Raw genomic sequence first — 21264 nt, 5'->3', positions numbered from 1 at the left:
CCATTTCTTCTCTCCAGGAAGTGGGGGTGCTAATACCTCCCACCGTTGGTGACATCTGGTCCATAGAACTGCCCTGCCCCCAGCATCCCAGGGGTCCTCCTGACGTTGACAGGGAGGTTTTTAGATGCTCATTAGCCAGGAAGATAATTAAGGGCGAGGGCTGAGCTCGCCGTGGCTCCCTGGGGCTTGCTGGGGCCCAGCTGGGCCTGCCCTGTGCCAGCCTGGCCCTGTGCCCGCTTCCCTTGGGGCTCAGGAGGGGCTGGGACAAGGGAGGGGCTTGCCAGGGAATAGAGAGGCCTCGGCCAGCCTCCGGGGAGACTCCAGTGGGGCCTCCTGCCCAGCCCCCTGCTCCTAGGGTTCCAGGCCTAAACATGAAGAGAACTGCTGGGTCAGAGGGCAGTTCCACAAAGGGTGCGAGGTGAGTTCTGCAGGGCGAGGTTAGGTGGGACACAGACAGGGTGTCACCTAACTCTGAGTCACCCAGCAATCTGGGTCAAGGAGAGAAATCGGCCCTTGCTGGTCGGTGGGTATAACATCTCTCTGGCCTCTCTCTAGCGCTGGCTCGGCCCCATTATAACCTTATAACCCAAGGCTGACAGTCTTGGGCAATCCACACTCCCATCTCGAACTGAACAACGTGTTGTTTTTCTGCAGTTTATGTTACTGTCTATTTTTGGCCCAGATATTGCTTTTCCGTTTATGATAGTGACATACCCATTCCTTTTTATATATTTATTTATGTTGGCTGTGCTGCGAAGCTGGTGGGATCTTAGGTTCCCAGCCAGGGACTAAAACCCACACCGTAACAGTGAAAGCGCCTCGTCCTAACCACTGGACTCACCAGGGAATTTCCCCCATTCCTTTTTTTAAAAAAAACTATTTAAAAAAATTTGCTCTTGGTTTTTATTTTTGACTGTGCTGGGTCTTCGCTGATGTATGTGGGCTCCCTCCAGCTGTAGAACGGAGCAGGGGGCACTGTCTAATTGGGGTGCACGGGCCTCTCACTACGACGGCCTCCCCTGCTGCGGAGCACAAACTCCAGGGCACACAGGCTTCACTAGTTGCGGTGCATGGGCCCAGCTGCCCCGTGGTGTGTGGAATCTTCCCAGACCAGGAACCGAACCCACGTCCCCTGCATTGGCAGGCAGACATCCAACCACTGGACCACCAGCAAATTCCTTTCCCTATCCCCTCCATTCCTTTTTAAAGCAGTCTCTTCAGGGAGAAGAAAAATAAGAAGTGGGTTAATTTAAAGCAAAGTGTAATAGAAATAACTAGAGATGGTTAGGGGAGCTAGCAGCGGTGAAGATGGGGGCAGATGGAAGGCTGAAGTGGTGTACGTGCCAGAGCTGAACCCCACAGCGGCTCGAAGCCCGGTGCTCTTAATTCAGTGCCAGACAAGAGCCCCCGGCCGGGGCAGAGACATCCCATGGGCTCCTGTGTCTCCTGGAAAATTCCAGCTGGGTTGTCATGGGCTGAGAGGAACCTGGGTTGGTTCTGGTCTTCATTTCTGGGGTCTGTTATCAGCGTGATGAGGGGCAGTCTTGGGGAGTGGGGAGGGCATGGCTGTCCCCACGTGCTCCCTGCATGAAGCCTGTCCTGTATTTCCACGTGTGGTACCCACCCCCCGACCCCAAACACACACGTACACCTGAGCACCGGAGCCTCTTAATCACCCATTCACCAAAGCCTTCATTTATTCACTCAGTTTTTTTTTTTTTTTTCATTTATTTAGCCTATCTTTATGGAGAACCTCCTCTGTGCCAAGCACTGTGCTCCCTCCTGGGGAGACAGGCGTGAATCAGATGGAAACCTCAGCCCTCATGGCGTTCACAGCCTCTCGGAGGGAAGACAGATGATAAACGCAGAAATGAGTACTCTGCAGGGCTTGTCAGACCTTGTATGCGCTGGGGAAGAAGGGAAAGACAGTAAGGGGAGAGGTTTGGGGGCTGGGAGGGGGCAGGGGAGAGGGGTACTGTGTCACAGATGTGGAAGAAGGCAGTGGTGCAGGAATCCCTTTTATTTTGATTTTAAGTAATTTTTTGTTGTTGTTGATTTTAAGTCATTTTATTAGCAAACTTCAGGTGCAGAGAATGATGGACTGATCACAACCCAGATTGTGGTGTATTCTCTTTGGTCCTTGCATGACCTGATTTTCTTAAAAATTTCCACAGTTATTTTAATCATGTGATTTACACCACGTAACCCATTAATCAAAAGCTAGGACCCTAGCAATGGCCAATGTCCAGCCTTGAGGTTTCCCCATCCCGTCCCCCTTGTCATCCCTATCGTCTTGGGTCCTGTCTTCATTGCTCCCGGCTTTCTTTCTTGGATGGTTTTATCCTCCAAGTCTATTTTTATGTTGTTGTTGTTCAGTTGCTAAGTCATGTCCAACTCTTTGGGACCCCCATGGACTGTAGCGTGCCAGGCTCCTATCTCCTGGAGTTTGCTCAGATTCATGTCCGTTGAGTCAGTGATGCTATCTAACCATCTCATCCTGTGCCGCCCCCCTTCTCCTTTTATGTTTTTTTTTAATGTTAGCTTCTTCTTACTAACTTTATTGAAAGGGTGTATTAGCTTCCCAGGGAAGAAATTCCCACAAACTGGATGGCTTAATACAGTAGAAATTTATTCTCTCACAACTCTGTAAGCTAGAAGTTCACGATCAAGGTGCTGGCAGAGCCACGTCCCCTTTGAAGGCTCTAGGGAAGGACGTGTTCCATGCTTCTCTCCTGGCTTCTGGTGGTTGCCAGCAATCCTTAGCAATCCGAGGCTTGTAGATGCATCACCCTAATCCCTGCCTCTGTCTTCACATGCCTGCTCCTCTGTGTGTCATCACCTCTCCGTTTTCTCCCCCAGCTTTATTGAGGAATAATTGGCAAATATAATTGTATGATTTAAAGTGCACCATGTGAAACTTCAAATATTAACACATACATGTTGTGGAATGATTACCCAGATCAAGATAATGAACGTGTTCATCAGCTCACATGGTTAACTCTCTGTGTGTGTGTGTGTGTATGCACCTACATGCATGGGGTGAGAATGTTTAATACCTACTTTGCAACTTTCTGGAGAAGGACATGGCATCCCACTCCAGTGTTCTTGCCTGGAGAATCCCAGGGACGGGGGAGCCTGGTGGGCTGCCGTCTATGGGGTCGCACAGAGTCAGACAGGACTGAAGCGACTTAGCGGCAGCAGGAGCTGCAACTTTCAAGTTATGGTAACAAATTGTTAACTATAGTCGGCACGCTCGCTGTACGTTAGACCCTCAGAACTGATTCTTGTAACTGAAAATTTGCACCCTTTGACCTTTTTATCTCCTTGTCTCTTCCTCCCCCACAGCCCTTGGCAACCACTGTTCTATTTTCTGTTTCTGTGAAATTGGCTTGCTTTCCTTCCCTCTCTTTGATTCTCGGTCTCTTTCCCACTTCCTTTCTTCTCCATATGTAAGTGATAACCATATGGTATTTGTCTTTGTCTGGCTTATTTCACTTAACAGATGGTGGAATAATATTATATTGTGTGTGTATATGTATATGTGTGTGTGGCCAGTCACTCAGTCATGTCTGATTCTTTGCAACTAGTCTGCCAGGCTCCTCTGTCCACAGGATTTTCCAGGCAAGAATACTGGAGTGGGTTGCCATTTCCTCCTCCAGTGTGTGTGTGTGTGTGTATTATATTACATATATTATATGATATATTACATATATGTGTGTATATATATGCCACTTTTTTTTTATGCATTCATTCATTGAAGGACATTTAGTTTTTTTCCCTATGTCTTGGCTATCATGAAGAATGCTGCAATAAACATGGGAGTTCAGATATCTCTTCAAGATACTGATTTCATTTCATTTGGATATATACCCGGGAGTGATTGACGGATCACATGACAGTTCTGTTTTTCATTTTCTGAGAAATTTCCATACTGATTTCCATAGTAGCTGCCCAATTTGCATTGCCACCAGTGTGCACAAAGGTTCCCTTTTGTGTGAAGTGGTATTGTGTTTTCGATTCACTTTTCCCCAATTATTAGTGATGTTGAGCACCTTTTCATGTGCTTATTGGCCATCTGAATGTTTTCTTTGGGAAAATGTCTATTTGGGTCCTTTGCCCGTTTTAAAAATAGCAAATTCTTTTTCGCTATTGAGTTGAGTTCTTTGTATATTTTGGATATTAATTGCTTGTCAGATGTATGGTTTGCAAACATTTTCTCCCATTCTTTAGGTTGCCTTTTCATTTTGTTGATTGTTCCGCTTGCTTTACACAAGCTCTTTAGTTTGATGTAGTACCACTTGCTTATTTTAGTTTTTACTGACCGTGCTTTTGGTGTCTTATCCAAGAAGTCATGGCCAAGTCCATTATTAAAGGGCTTTTTCCTGATATTTTCTTCTAGTAGTTTTATGGTTTCAGGTCTTACATTTAAGTCTTTGATCCATTTTGAGTTTGTGAGTGGTCTAACAAAAGAATTCCATTTCATTGTTTGCCATGTGACTATCCAGTTTCCCCAGCATCATTTATTGAAGGGACTGTCCTTTCTCCATTGCGTGTTCTTGTCGCCTTGTCAAAAATCACTAGGCTGTATTTGTGTAGGTTTAACCTCTGGGCTCACTATTGTTTTTCACTGGTCTTGGTGCCTTTTTTATGCCAGTATCTTTTTATCAAATTTATTAATTTGACTGCGCAGGCTCTTAGTTGCAGCACTCAGGATGTTCAGTCTTTGTTGGGGCATGTGGGATCTAGTTCCCTGACCAGGGATAGAACTGGGGCCCCCTGCATTGGGAGTGCCAGGCCTTAGCCACTGGACCACCAGGGAAGTCCTGATACCAGTATGTTTTATTAAAGCTCTGTAATATAGCTTGAAATCAGGAAGTTGCGATTCCTCCAGCTTTGTTCTTTCTCAAGATGGGTTTGACTATTTGGAGTCTTTTGTGGTCCCATACAAGTTTTAGGGAACTTTTTTATTTCTGTGAAAAATACCATTGGAATTTTGGTAGGAACTGCATTGATTCTATAGATCACTTTGTATAGTATGAACATTTTCACAATATTAATTCTTCCAATCCGAGAACACTAGAGAGCATTCCATTTATTTGTGTCTTCAGTTTCTTTCATCAGTATCTTACGGGTATTTTTTTTTTTTTTTGGGGGGGTTTTGTGTTTTGTCTTATAGTTGTCAGTGTACAGGTCTTTCACCTCCTTGGTTAAATTTATTCCTAAGGATTTTGTTGTTTTTAATGCTATTGTGAACATGATTACTTTCTTAATTTCACTTTCAGATAGTTCACTGATAATGGATAGAAACACAAGTGATTTTTGTATGTTGATTTCTATATCCTGCAACATTACTGAATTCATTTATTAGTTCTAATAGCTTTTTTAAAAAGTGTTTTTGGCCACATTGCATGGCACGTGGGATCTTAGATCCCTGCCCAGGGATGGAATCTGCTTCCTCTGCAGTGGAAGCGCAGAGTCTTAACCACTGGAACACCAGGGAAGTCCTCTAATAGCTTTTTGATGGACTCTTTAGGATTTTCTGTACATAAGATCATGTCATCTGCAAACAGATAATTTTACTTGTTCCTTTTCAACTTGGATGCTTTTTACTTCTTTTGTTTGTCTAATTGTTACTGGGACTTCTTCCCCTTCTTATAAGGAGACCAGTCACTGGATTTAGAGCCTACTCTAACTCATGTGACCTCATCTAAACCTAAATAATACCACTTCCCTGGTGGTCCAGTGGTTAAGAATCCGCCTTCCAATGCAGGGGACACTGGTTCAATTCCTGGTTGGGAAGGTCCCATATGCCATGGGGCAGCTAAGCCTGCTCGCCGTATCTCCGGAGGCCATGTGCCTAGAGCCCGTGCTCTGCAACAAGAGGAGCCACTGTAATGAGAAGCCCACACACCACAGCTAGAGAAAACCCATGTGCAGCAAACAAGACCCAGCACAGCCATAAAAAATAAGTAAATAAAAACTGCAGTCACATCAGTAAAGGCCCTATATGAGTTCAAATAAGGTTACATGTACCAGGGATTAAGACTCCAGTGTATCTCTTCAGCAACACAATTCAGTCCATCAACAAAGGGAAGCCAGATAGCCAAAAAAAGAGTATTCTCATATGTGTATCTTATGAGACTTCATCATTTAATAGTCTACATATAGCTAAGATTGGCCCATACTGGGATTTGCTTATTTTAACTGTTGTGTCATATTCTCCTAGGTCAGTGTATCATGACTGACCAGTCTGGTTTCCTGTGGACAGCCTCTTGAATGGTGTCCAGGTGTCTGCTAATTTACAGTGCTGTTTGAGCATTCTTTTTTTTTTTTTTTTTTAAATATTTTTTGGCTTTGTTGGGCTTAGTTGTGGCCCATGAGGTGTTTGTTACAGTGCACAGGCTTCTCTCTAGTTGTGGCCTGCGGGCTCCAGAGTGCACAGGCTCAGTAGTTGAGGTGCTTGAGCTTGGTTGCCCTGCAGCATGTGGGATCTTAGTTCCCCGACCAAGGATCGAACCTTTGTCTCCTGCATTGGAAGGCAGATTCTTAACCACCAGACCACCAGGGAAATCCTTGGGCATTCTTATAAGTAGCTCTTGATTGTGCATGCAAGAGTTTCTCTGGAGTGTTTACCCAGAAATGGAATCACTGGGATTTTGAATATATGAATATTCAATTGTGAGAGATGACAGCAAGGTACTTTATGAAGTGGTTGCCCTAATTACACTTCCACCAGCAACATGTACGATCCACATCCTCTCCAGCACTTGGTATGGTTCGATTTAAAAATGTTTTCCAGTTGACTGTGAAATTGTTCCCAAGCAAGATCTTGATTTGCGTTTCTTGATTGCTAATGATGCTGAACATCTTTGTTAATGCTGAGGTCTAAAATATATTCACCTATATTTCCTGCTAAGGTTTCTGAAGCTTTGTTTTTGACATTTAAGTCTATAATCTATCATCTTTGCATCATTAAGTTCAAAAGGATTATTCCTCTCATTGCTGCTAAACGTTTTTTAAGGTGGGTTTTTTGTTTGTTTTTGGTATTTAAGTCCTTAATCTGGAGTCGATTTTTGTGTAAGGAAGGATGGATTGTGTAAACTGAGGTGCTTTTGTAGGGTAACAAGTGTAGGACAGTGGGGCAGGATGTTCCACTGGGACTCTTGAGTGTATTGGAAGTTGTTCACTGGTTATTGAGTTCAAATTCTGCTCCTCTCATGGACTGCTTTGTGATCTTCTACTTAATCTCTGTGATCCTTGGTTTCCTCATCTGTAAAATGAGAATTATAGCAAATACTGTCCTTGGGTGCCACAAGGAGTACATGAGACAAAGTATGCAGAAAAGCTTCCCACATTGTGGGTAAGCAACCTAACGAGCATTTATTGAGTACTTACTATGTGTCAGATGAGGCCAAGCACTTTTAATGTGTTATTTATTCATTTAACCCCTGACCGCTCCATGAAGTTGATGGTATCTTCCACACTTTACAGATGAGGAAACCGAGTCTCAGATAGGATGAGTGAGCCCCCCTAAGGCACAACGCTGGCATGAGTCAGAGGACTTGAACCCTGGCAGTTGAACTACAGAGCCCTCATCCCTCAGCCATCGTGCCATTGTGCTCAGTTGTGTCCAGCTCTTTGTTACCCCATGGGCTGTAGCCCACCAGGCTCCTCTGTCCATGGGATTTTCCAGGTAAGGATACTGGAGTGGGTTGCCATGTCCTTCCCCAGGGGATCTTCCCAGCCCAGGGATTGAACCCAGGACTTCTGCATTGGCAAGCGGATTCTTTACCACTGAGTCACCTGGGAAGACCATCCAACTGCATCACATTTCAAAGCCATTCCTTCCCTCCCTCACCCTCCAGAATCTAGTCCCTGGGCCTTGCTTCTCCAGGCGGAAGGGTCTAGAGGTGGAGATGGGGGAGTAATAGGCAGTGGGGTTGACCCCTGATTCTCCTATGGCCCCTGCCTTTGACTCTGAGGCTGAGCAGAGGCTGGGGAAGGAGTGGGGAGCCTGAGCCTCTTGCGGGGAAGTCCATCCATCCTCCCCTCCCCGCACCAGAGGCAGTTGACCATCACAGTGAAGGTGAATCACCAGCCACAGAATTCTCCCCAGTGTCATCCATTATTCACAGCTGCCATCCCAGGCACGGGGTGGCTTTGGGGTCAGGCAGGAATTATTCCCAAGGCCCAGCTCTTAGGGGCTTTTATCCACAGCTGAGCCTGACCACAAGCAACCTTATCCTCTCAGTCTGATGGCTGGGGACTTTCCACCCAGAGGGGCCTGAGACTCCAGCACAAGCTAAAAGGCCTGACTGACAGGGCACTTGGGGCTGTGTTTGAGCCCAGCTCTGCCACTTTCCAGTTACCTTCTTGAGCCTCAATTTCCTTATCTGTAAAATGGGAATAACTAGCCCCACTTTGTTAATAGATTTAGAAATTATCTACAGCTAGAGGCATGGGTACCAGAGTTGACCACCAGAGCTGCTATTGTGACATTTGCCCTTTCAATGATTGTCTCTCAGGCCTTTCTGGGGACGCAGAGATGGTGTGACCCTTTAAAGTTCACCCAGTAATTTTTTAAAAATTTTACTTAAATATAATTGATTTATAATGTGTTAATTCCTGCTCTACAGCCAAGTGATTCAGTGGTATCACTGATATCAAAGTGATTCAGCAAAGACAGAGATGTGTATACATATGTGTTCTTTTTCATATTCTTTTCCATTCTGGTTTATCACAGGATATTGAACATAGTTCCATGCACTATACAGCAGGACCTTGTTGTTTATCCATTCTATATATAATAGTTCGCATCTGCTAATTCCAATCCTTCCCTCCCAAACCCACTTTCACCTTGGCAACCACAAGTCTGAGCCTCATATCTGTGAGTCTGTTCCTGTCTTGTAGATATGTTCATTTGTGTTGTATTTTAGATTCTACATATAAGTGGTATAATATGATGCTTGTCTTTCTCTTTCTGACTTCTTTCACTTAGTATGATAATCTCTAGGTCTGTCCATGTTGCTGCAAATGACATTATTTCATTCTTTTTTTATGGCTGAGTAGTATTCATATATATATATATATATGTATGTATGTATGTATACACACCACATCTTCTTTATCTATTCATCTGTCGGTAGATGTTTAGGTCATTTCCGTGTCCTGTCTATCGTGAATAACGCTGCTGTGGACATAGGGGTACATGCATCTTTTCAAATTAGAGTTTTGTCCGGATATGTACACAGGCGTGGGATTGCTGGATCATATGACAACTCTATTTTTAGTTTTTCACCAACTAATTCTTATTTGCAGCCAGGGTTGAAACCATTGTCCTCACCTTGGAATTCTTAAGAGTGATCCCTCAGCAGATAAAGTTCAATGAAGAAATAAAAAATTTGGGAGGGGTTGCCTATAATGCTGTAATTCTCAACCTGTGGCTCCTCAGTGTCATCTGGGAGCTTGTTAGAAATGCATGTCCTTCCCTGCCCAAGCCTGCTGGGTCAGGAACTCTGGGGGTGGAGCCTAGTGAGTTGTCTTTCAACAGCTACGCCAGGCAGATCTGGTGCATGCAGAAGTGTGAAACCCATCACTCCCTCTCCCATTTGCTTGCTTTGTTGACACAAGTTGCCAAGTCATGAGCTTCCACGTTGGAGGGCCCCGTAACAAGGAACTGAGTGCTGCCAACATGTACTGAGGGAACTTGGGAGCTGGCCCTTCCTCAGTCATGCCTGCAGATGAGACCACAGCCCCACCGACACTTAGATTGCAGTGAGAAATGCTGAGCTGGAAGAATTCTCATTCAGATTCCTGCCCAACAAAAACTATGGGATAGTAAATATTTGTTGTTTTAAGCTGCTCTGTTTTGTGGAAATTCATTTTGCAGCAAATAGGTAACAAATGTGGTGAATATTGGCAAGAAGGAGAGAGTGGGTGGGTGGGAGGAATAGAAGGATATACTGGAGTAATCTAAAGCCTACATGAAAGGGGTTTAAAGGACTTCCCTGGAGGCCCAGTGGTTAAGAATCCACCTTCCAATGCAGGGGATGTGGGTTTGATTCCTGGTTGGGCAACTACGATCCCACACACCAACTAAGCTGAAATGCCACAGCTATTGAATCCATGTGCCACAATGAAGACCCAGCAGCACAGCCAAAAAATAAATATAATAAAAAAAATTTTTAAAGGGTTAAGGACCTACTGTATAGCACAGGGAACTCTGCTTGATATTCTGTAATAACTTCAATATGAAAATAACTTCAAAAAGAATAGCTACATATATATGTACAACTGAATCACTTTTCTGTACACCCAAAACCAATGCAACATTGTTCCTCAACTATACTACAATATAAAACTAAAAAATTTTTTTTAAGGATTTAAGAGACATGTAAGCTGATTTCAACGTGCAGACCTTGTTTGGATCCTGACTGCACACATTAACTGTCTTGTTTTACGCTGATATTTGGGGAACGCGAACACCAAGGGAATCCTGGATGATATTAAGCTGTTATTATTCATTTTATTGGGTGTGATAGTGGTTCAGTGCTTATGTTTTGAAAATGAGGCTCTGTCTCTGAGAGAAACATATTGAACTAGTTACAGATGAAGTGATCCTCTGTTGAGCAATTGCTTTAAAATAATCAGGGTGGGGAGGGGGTAGATGTGAAAGAAAAGGAACCAATGGTTGTTGAGGGGAGGGGGCAGTGCGTGGAGGTTCCTTTTACTCTTCTCTGTGTTTTTGTATATGTTTGAAATTTTTCACAGTAAAAAGTTAAAAAAAATGACATGAGTCCAATGTGCCCACTGTACAGATGGACAGAAGAAACCCCAGAAGCAGGAGGAGGATTGGAGGGAATGGGGGAGTAGGGAATCTTTGGTTGTTGACAGTGAGGGTCTGTCCCTGGGCCTGGCCTCCCCCCTTGGTGCTTGTGTAGGAGACCTGAGCCTGGGGCGTGGAGAGGACTCTCCCCCATCATCTGAGACTCAGGTTTCTGGCAGTTTGTAGCTGACACACTAAGCCATCTGAGTCCATACCTGTGAGAGGCATCTTTTTTTCTTTGCTTGGCCACCCTCTGCAGCTTCTGGAATCTTAGTTCTCCAACCAAGGATTGAACTGGGGCCACTGCAGTGAAAGAGTAGAGTCCTAACCACTGGACCACGAAGTTCCTGAGAGGCGTCTTTCAAGTGTATAAGGGTGACGATTTTTTCTCTTAATATATTAAGTCGTCACAAAGGGAGTGTTTCATTGTGTTTTATTCACTTATTTTTGTATTTTATTTTAGACTTCTCTCCTTTTATAAAAGGAGATACTTGTTCATTGTAGGCTCAAAGGGAATACAATGCAAAGACAGTACCCTTCCTCTTGTCTTCCAGTCACCTCCCAAAGACAACTACTTAAATAATTCTTCAACAGATACATACTTTTAAAATTTACTTTTGGTCACACCCACAGCATGTGGGATCTTAGTGCCCCAATCAGGGATTGAACCCACACTGCCTGCATTGGAAGCACAGTCTTAACCACTGGACCACCTATTCAATAGAGATATATTTATGGAGCACCTACTATAAGCCAGAAAGGCACTGTGTCAGGCACGAAAGAGAGCTGCATGTGAAATTTAAAATTTTCCAAGAGTCCCATTTAAAAAGTAAAAAGAAACAGGTGAAATTAATTTTACTAATACATTTCTTTAACCCAGTATATCCAAAGCCGTTATATGGAATCAATGCAAAAATTATTAATGAAGTTTTAATGATCTTTTCATACTGTATTAGTTAGCTCAGGCTGCAGTAACAAAATACGACAGGTGGGGTGGCTTAAATTTATTTTCTCACAATTCTGGAGGCTGGAAGTCCAAGATCAAGGTGCTGGCAGGGTTGGTTTCTTCTGAGGCTTCACTCCTTGGCTTGTGGATAGCCACCTCTGAGCCTCAGTTTCTCCATCTGTAGCATGGGCTTGGTGAGATCTGATTGAAAGGGAGGCAGGTGTAAGAAAACAAGATTGTTTCTGAGCAGAGCTGATGCCTCCCGGGGCTCCCTGGTCCCCAGTTCTCTTGAAGAAAATCCTCCCACACTGCCCTGGGCTCCTGCCAAGCCCTGACCTTGCTGCTCTGGCCCCAGAGAAAAGGGGCTGGAGCCTGTGAGCAGGTCTCTGGCAGGTCCTGACCTGTCCTGGCGGGGAGACCGGAGGGGAGTGAGGCAGGAAGGCAGCTCTGGGTCCTAAGTACCTCCATCTGCCCTTGTATCCTCTGCCCCTGCCTCCCTTTCTGCACCGCAGCCATGCTCAGCCACTGCGGTTCCCTGACCCTCCCTGTCTCAGGGCCTTTGCACAGGCTGTTCGCACTCCTGGTATTTCCTTCTGCCTCTTTTCAGACTTCTACTCACTGTTCAAATCCTGAGAAGCTCTTCCTGAGGTCCTGCTCTATGGCCGCTGCCCAGCCCGGGTCTCACTGTAGTGTGTGGTCCCCAAAAGGCTAAGCCCCCCGACGTCTAGGATCATATCTGTGCCAACTTGGTAGCCCAGCAACAGTGGATTTCCAGCAAATGGTTGTTGAGAACAAGTGCATGAAGGCACGAGCATGTCTCTGCTCCATCCAGACTTTGATGCTCCACACGCAGTGCTAGGAGGGGCAGGTAAGAGAAGGTTCCCACCCCGAGTGCTGCTCAGTCTAAGGGGAGGCAGACATGAAACAGATAATTATACAATCACTCCGAGCAGTCCCTGGAGGCAAATATAGAGCCAATGAGTATGTAGAGGGAGATGCCACCTTGACAGGGACCTGAGGTTTCCTGGAAGACATGATGTTTGAGGCTTGATCTGAAAGCTGAGCAAGAATAATTAATCTGACAAAGAGAGGCAGAAAGATCTTTCCAGGAAGAGGGGACCACATATGCAAAGGCCCAGTGGTCAAGAAACACCCAGAGGGGAGTATGTGAGAGATGCCATGGGTTGAGGTTGGGGTGGGAAGGTCAGGTCACATGGAGGGTGGCTGAACTTTATCCGCAGAGCAGTGTGAGGACACGAAAGGGTTTCGTCATCCCTGGGAAGATGGAACCCAAATTAAATTGGAAAGAGCTAGCTGTGTCTGCCACATGAAAAACAAATCAGAGGGGCCAGGAGGGCAGGGAGGAGGTCCCTGCAGTTCTTGAAGGACTTGGACTAAGGCAAGGATAGATAGATGTGGACAGGCGTGGAGGATATTTAGCAAAGAGCCAGACTACAGGCCCAGCCATGGGGGCGGTCTGCAGAGAGAGCAAAGTGGGGATTCGGAGGGAGGCGTGGTATCCTGCCCTAAGCAGGACCTGGCCAGCTGGGAGCAGCCTGTTCTCAGGAGGAGGGTCTGATGAGCCTCTGGGGCCCTGGCCACCAACCAGCCAAGAATCCCCTGGCCAGAGACATGGGCCTGGGGACAGGAGGGATGCTAATCCTGTCTCCAGGGATGACACATTCCAGCAGACAAGTCTTCTACATCCTTTGGGCCCCACCCTGCCCTGGAGTTGCTGTGTGACCGTCTCTGGGCCTTGCTTGCCCTCCTGCTGAGAGCCAGAGGCTCATCCACTTCCTTGGGGATCAAAGACTCCCAGTGGTCTCCTCCCAGGAAGCCCCCACCCAGGTTCAGCCAAACCCCACCCCTGGGAATGTTCATTAGACCAGTGGTCCTCAGCCTGTTTGGGACCAGACACCAGTTTCGTGGAAGACATTTTTCCATAGTGGGTGTGTGTGTGTATGTGTGTGTGTGTGTGTGTGTGGTTTCTTGATGATTTGAGAGCATGACATGTATTGTGCACTTTATTTCTTTTATTATTACATCAGCTCCACCTCAGATCATCAGGCATTGGATCCCAGAGGTTGGGGACCCCTGCATTAGACCACTCAGGATGCACATGCCAAGTCCTGGGGACAGAGTATGAACAAGGGGACAAGACGCCTGGCCACAGGGGGCTGACAGTCTAGAGGAGGAGGAGGGAAACATGAAGACACATTGATAAATATGTTATGAAGTATAATTTCAGAGCCAGATAAATGCTCTAGCGAGTGATGTGATGGAGACTAATGGAAGGGTGGGCTGGGGTTTGTATGAGAGAGGAGGTCAGGGCAGCACATGCTCTGAGGATGCAGAGAAGCCTGTCAAGGAAAAGCATTGTAGGCCGGGGAACAGTCAAGGCAAAGGTGTGAGGTGGGATGGCAGAGAGCAGGGAGGTGGGGAGGGGAAGATGTGGTGAAGGAGGGGCCCAAGGGGTGGACCAGGGGTGGACGGCCCTGCGGAGTACGTCACCTGGGGAGGCCTGGCCGGGGTGAGACCGGGCGATGGGCTTCGTTCCCCAGACCTACCAGAATCTCCCTTCTCACTCAACTGGAAACCCCCTCCCCCGGAGTTCCCTATTTTAGCCCTTTCTAGCCTCTCTGCCGCCTTCACCCCCATGACAGGTACTCCCTGGGCTGGAATTTCCCCAAGATGTGCAGTCAGGGAGGGAAAATAACACCCGTCGTTGTCAAGGCCATTAGTGCTGGGACCTCCTAACCGAGTGTCCTGGCCCCTGCTGGGCGCGCCGTGACCTGGCCCCCCAGCTGCTCACAAGGGGACCCTTCAGGTTTTACGGGCCCCATTCTACAGACCAGGAGACCCAGACGCAGTGTGACTCGCTCACAGCCATGCGGCCCGAAGGCAGGAGCCAAGACTTGAATTCAGCTCAGTCGTGTCCGACTCTTTGTGACCCGGGTGGACCTGTAGCCCACCAGGCTCCTCTGTCCATGCGGATTCTCCAGGGCAGAATACTGGAGTGGGTTGTCGTTCCTTTCTCCAGGGGCTCTTCTCCACCCAGGCATCGAACCCGGGCCTCCTGCATAGAGGGCAGACTCTTTTATCATCTGAGCCACTAGGGACGCCCTAGTCTCATCCTGAAGGTTGGGCAGAGCCAACTCAAGTCTCGCGAGAGTTTCAGGATCCCAGGATATCCAGATTCCTCCGCCAGTTTCCTACGTGCTTCGCTTCACTGCCGCCATGTGGGTAAGTGTTGCCGCCAGTTTCCCAGTTGCTGAAGCAGACACCCCAGAGTCATTCTGAGCCCCTGGCTGTCCTCCTCTGCCAAGGGCTGGTCACAAAATGCCCTTTATCGGCTCTGTTGCAGCTTTAACACCCAGCATATCTGACTAGTGGTTCTGTTTCCCTCTTGAGACAAAAAAAAAAAAAAAAAGAGGAAATTAAATTGTGGCCGGTTATCATTGATCTAGAGAAAGCCGCACAAAGGTCTGTGGTCACCTTTTTCTAAAGATACACTTCACACGATTGCGCTAAGTGCAGTGGGTAGGCGACCAGGCCAGCCGGCTGATCTCTGGTGTTCCTAAAGAATACTTCAGGACCCCGCGGCTCACTGCGCCCACCCCAGAGGGGCTCTGGGGAGGTGGGGGCCTCCACAGCCCACTCCTTCTGCCGGAGGAGAAGTCATAGAGGGCTCAGAGCCGCTGCTGCCCCTCCTTGAAGCCGTGTCCTCTTTGGGGGCAACAGCCTGAAACTGATTGTGGTGATGGGTGCATAACCTAATGAAGACACAAAACCACTGAACTGTACTCTTTAATGGGGAATCGCATAGTATGTGAATTACACCTCAATATATCTAGTTAAAAAAGGGAGAAACAACAACAAACACAGGTATTCTGTGTCGGCCCAGGGTGGGTCCAGGTCTGCTCGGACAAATGAAATGTGAAAAAAAAAAATCATGAGAACAGAAGTGTCCGAGCAAAGTTTGAACCCCACAGTCTAGCTCCAGTACTCTTACATCTGCCTCTGATACAGACGAGTAAAGAGGACAATAGTATAAGCATCAAGTGTCCCCCAGCTCAGGAGTGGCCCCCCCAAGTTCTTACCAGCACCAGTTAAACCACAGGCTGGTCTGGTTCCAGACACCCTGTGATATTGTGAAGGCTATCTTTTTAAAAAATGCCTAATCGAAGTGTAGTTGATTTACAATGTTATGTTAGTTTGAGGTGTACAGCAAAGTGATTTAGTTAGACATACATATGTATCTGCTTTTTTAAGATTATTTTCCCATATGAAAGTGAAAGTGAAAGTTAAGTTGTGTCCGACTCCTTTGCGACCCGGTGGACTGTAGCTAGCCAGGCTCTTCCGTCTATGGGATTTTCCAGGCAAGTTACTGAAGTGGGTTGCCATTTCCTTCTCCCATATAGATTAATATAAAATACTGAGTATAGTTGCCTGTGCTATACATTAGGTCCTTGTTTATCTGCATGCATGGGTGCTAAGTCGCTTCAGTCATGTCCTACTTTTTGTGACTGTGTTGACTGTAGCATACCAGGCTCCTCTGTCCATGGGATTCTCCAGGCAAGAATACTGGAGTGGTTTGCTATGCCCTCCTCCAGGGGCTCTTCCCGACCCAGGGATCAAACCCACATCTCTTATATGTGGTAAGGAAGGTTCCTTACCGCTAGTGCCACACTATCAGTGTATATATGTTCATGAAAGTGAATGTGTTAGTCGCTCAGTCATGTCTGACTCTTTGTGACCCTATGGACTGTAACCTGCTAGGCTCCTCTGTCCATAGCATTCTCGGGGCAGGAATACTGGATCGGGTTGCCATTTCCTTCTCCAAGGGATCTTCCCATCCTAAGGATCAAACCAGGGTCTCCTGCATCGCAGGCAGATTCTTTACCATCTGAGCCTCCAGGGAAGCCTGTATATGTTAATACCAAACTTTTAATTTATCTCTCTTTTTCTCTTTTGGGAACAGTAAGTTTGTTTTCTACGTGTGTGGGTCTATTTCTGTTTCTGTATTTAAGTTCATCTGTATCAGATTTTTTTTGATTCCACACATAAGCAACATCATATGATATTTGTCTTTGACTTAGTATAATAATCTATATGTCCATCCATGTTGCTGCAGATGGTATATTTCATTCCTTTTAATGGCTGAATAGTATTCCATCATGTATATGTACCACATCTTTATCCATTCATCTGTCAGTGGACCCTTAGGGTGCTTCCATGTCTTGGGTATTGTCTGCAGTGAACATTGGGGTGAATGTATCTTTTTGAATTACACTTGGGAAGCTCTTGTCATCATAGTATTTCTCTGGATGTATGCCCAGGAGTGGGATTGCAGGATCTTCAGTTAGCACTATCTGAGAATGAGATGGTTGGATGGCATCACTGAGTTGAAGGACATGAGTTTGGGCAGGCTCCAGGAGTTGGTGATGGACAGAGAGGCCTGGCGTGCTGCAGGTCATGGGGTTGCAAAGAATCAGACATGACTGTATGACTGAACTGATACTGATACTGATTTTTAGTTTTTTAAAGGAAACTCCATATCATTTGAGAAAAGTGCAACTTCCACTACATCATCTTGTTTCAGCCCTATCCGCCCCCCACCCCACTCACTTCCCCGCCTGCCCCCTGCTGGGTTCTTTTATCATGAATCATATTGTCATTTCATTCATAAGTTCTTTAGAATGTACCTCTGTGATAGAAACTGTCTCAAATAACCAGATTTTCATTTAATTGCCACTTTCACACCTATAAGAAGTTCACGATTGTGTAATATCCTCTCAAATCCCATCTCCACCTGCCGCCCCCTGTTGTTTCCTAAATGTGTTTAAGGGCTGGTTGGTTCAAATCAAGAGGCAAAATCTGTACGTTGCATTTGGCTGATGTTTCTCTTAAATCCCTTGTAAGCTATAACAATTCTCTCTTTTGTATTTCCTTGCCTTTTAGTTGTTGCAGAAAGTGTGAGATCCTTCCTCTTAAGCATTGATTTGCTGCCTCTTAAATGGCCTCCAGCAGAAATTCGAGGGCTGGGGGGTAGGGGGTGGAGGGGACAGGAGATGGTGGGGGCTTGGCCCAGCCTCCAGGCCTTGTGCAGAGCCTGTATTTCCATCTTACAGGTTATCTGAAATGAAATAAAATCAGGCCTGGGTAGAAAAGGGAGGCTCATCGATGTTGGCAGCAACTGTGCTAAGTCAATTCAGTCGTGTCTGATTCTTTGTGACCCTAAAGACTGTAGCCCACCAGGCTCCTCTGTCCATGGGATTCTCTAGGCAAGAATACTGGAGTGGGTCGCCTCCTTCGGGGGATCCCAACCCAGGGATTGAACCTGCATCTCTTATGTCTTCTGCATTGGCAAGCGGGTTCTTTACCACTAGTGCCACCTGGGAAGCCCTGACAGCAACTAAATATGTTCATTTGTCACAAATGGTGTCCATCCCACCTTCAAAGCATATATGGAACGTGCCCTTTCTCTCTTGCAGTGGATTGGGGAGGTGAGGGGGGGAAGCGGGGCTGGGGTGCTGGGAGGCTCCCACAGTCCAGGCAAGAGCTGATGATGTCCTGGGTCAGGGTTGTGGCTTAGGTGAAGAGGGGACAGATTCCAGAAGTATTCTGGAGGTCGAGTTGGTCTGGCGCAGTAACCACGGAGGGCAGGAGGTGTCCAGGGTGCTTTATTTATCTTTAAATTTTTTGGCTTCACCCTGAGGCATGTGGCATTTTAGTTCCCCAACCAGGGATCAAACCTGCACCCCGTGAATTGGAAGGCAAAGTCTCAACCACTGGACCACCAGTGAAGTCCCTGGAGTGCTTTGGACAGCAGACTCCTTTCTCTCTAGGGGAAAGCAGCCTTCCTGCCTCGGGCTCATGTGCACCGACCCCCTCCTCCCAGCTCCCAGCTGGAGCTGGGGAGATGAAACACACCAAAATGAGGGTGACTCACTCCTCAGGAAGGACCACCCGCACCCCACGCTCAGCCTTCCGAAGAGAAGGAGCCAATAGCGGAAAGAGAGGGGGTGGGACAAGGGCATGGATGCCAGAATCAGCTGCTTCCAGTGCCGTGAGCTTGGACAGCTCAATACCTCTCTGAGCCTCAGTTTCCCCATCTGGGCAATGGGATGCCCATTCCTACCTGGGTGTTGGAGAAATTTAACGGTGAGCTGCTCTTAAGTGGTGGTCTTGAGAAAGAGAGCCCAGGTGGCCCCAGGAGAGACAGGAGGATGTGAGGACGGACTGGTAGGGAGGCTAAGCATGTTGGGAGCTTGGTCTGCAGCTGATGAGGGTATGAGGCAAGACACCTCCCAACTGGTCCTTGAGCCCCACTAGGGTCAGCCTCCGAGCACCCTGGTTATAGGCAAAGCAGAACTAATGAGGGGGAAGTGATTGGGGTGCCATTTGTCGTTCTGCCAAGCTTTGGGCCATTTCCTTTAAAAATATATATATATATTAAAAAAAAAATATATATATATATATAGTTTTAACGTGGACCATTTTTTCAAAGTCATTTTGTTGTTTAGTTGCTAAGCCATGTCTGACTCTGTGATCCCATGGACTGTAGCCCACCAGGGTCCTCTGTTCATGGGATTTCCTAGGCAAGAATACGAGTGGGTTGCCATTTCCTTATCCAGGGGAATCTTTCTGACCCAGGGATTGAACCCAGGTCTCCTGCACTGCAGGCAGATTATTTACCACTGAATCACCAGGTGTTTTAATTCCTCACAACACCCAGCCAGGTGGAAATGGGCATCCCCATTGCCCACATGGGGAAACCGAGGCTCAGAGAGGTACTGAGCTGTTCAAGCTCATGATGCTTATTGAATTTGTTACATCATCGCTTCTGTTTCTGTTTGTGCTTCTGTTTCTCCATAGTCTTTGAGAGTTTTTTTTATTTCTGGAAGACATGTCCCAGATCCGTCTTAGACCCTTTCTGCTTGGAGTCAGCTATTTCTCAGAGGGGCCCTGTTCCTTTTGGTGATAAATGGGAGCAAGGGATCACAATGGAGCCATTAAGGTGCTTATTCCCGTTGGGTTATCATTGCATCTAGGTGTGAAACTAGAGATCCTGATCCTTTTCATTCACATTTAAGATGATAAGGTTTTCATTTAACTTCTTTGATTTTGTGTATCTCTCCTTTTTAAAAATTTTTACGCAGAAAGTCTTGGTTCCTAACAACATTAGCACACATTTCTTATCATCTGTATCCTATATTATAAAGCTGACCTAATAATACCAGTATAATTGAAGAAGGAATTCATAGGGCCTGGACTCCATCTCAGGCCTGTCTGTGCTGATCGTGCTCGGCCACCTCTGCAGTGGACTCTGAACTCTCTGCTTAGTGCCTGTGGAAGGATAAGACCCCCTCCGGACAGGGGAACCTTGAAGATCATATCCAGGTTACTCATCACCTAAGAGAAAACAGACACTAATCACCCCTGCCTCCGGACACTATCTATCAGAATGTAAGCACAGGCTTATCGGTTATTAACTATTTGGAATGTAACTGCGGGCTTATTGATTATTGACTGAACACATAACACGTGAATGATGGGGTTATTGTAGTTGTATTTACCCTTTCTTTGTTTATGTAAGTCTCAAGGGAATTGGGGTGGTGGGTTTGGACACATGGGGTATAAAAGATTTTCACAAATGCTGGTCGGGGTCCTTGGCTGAGAGGAGACTCTGCCTTGGACCCGCCGGTGTAATAAACTGCACTCCACTATCTGCATTGTCCCTCTGAGTGAGTTTGTTTCCCGGAACGTGTGGCTACAACATAATCACTACCTGTAAGATGACCTAGTGCTGTTGATGATTTTCTTGTGCTTCTGTTTCTTTGTGGTCCTTCAGATAAAGACCACTGGGGATGCATCATCAAACTGCTGTTTTAAAGTCACTTCCAGTGATCCTTCTCAGTGTGGTTGCCAAGTTGACAGGTTTATTCATTTCTGCTGGGTATTTTTATTTTAAGGTGGTTTTTTTTTTTTTTTTTTTTTTTTTGTCTTTGCTTTATAATTTTATAGACTGTTTGCATTTACAAAATAAAAACTGAAACCAGATACACTCAGAGAAATCTAGCTTCCACATCTGTTCCTTTCACTAATTACCTCTCTGCCCTTAGGTAACAGTTTTGTTAGCTTCTGATTTATCTTTCCATTGCCTCTTTCTTCCTTCTTCTTCTTTTTTTTATTTAACAGTTCTGTCCCAGAAAGGAGCTGTAATATATAAATATATGAAGAAGTTGAAATGTTAATCCCTGTGTCATCTCCGACTCTTTGTGACCCCATGAGCTGTAGCCCACCAGGCTCATCTGTCCATGGAGTTCTCCAGGCAAGAATACTGGAGCAGGTTGCCATTCCCTTCTCCGGGGGATCTTCCTGACCCAGGGATCGAGCCCGGGTTTCCCACATTGGGGACAGATTCTTTACCATCTGGGCCACCTGTATATGTATGTATGTATATTTGATATTTATTTATTTGGCTGTGCTG

Source organism: Dama dama, chromosome 10 (genome assembly GCF_033118175.1).
Source record: "Dama dama isolate Ldn47 chromosome 10, ASM3311817v1, whole genome shotgun sequence".
Lineage (NCBI taxonomy): Eukaryota > Metazoa > Chordata > Mammalia > Artiodactyla > Cervidae > Dama > Dama dama.
Note: the sequence above shows the minus strand (reverse complement) of the source record.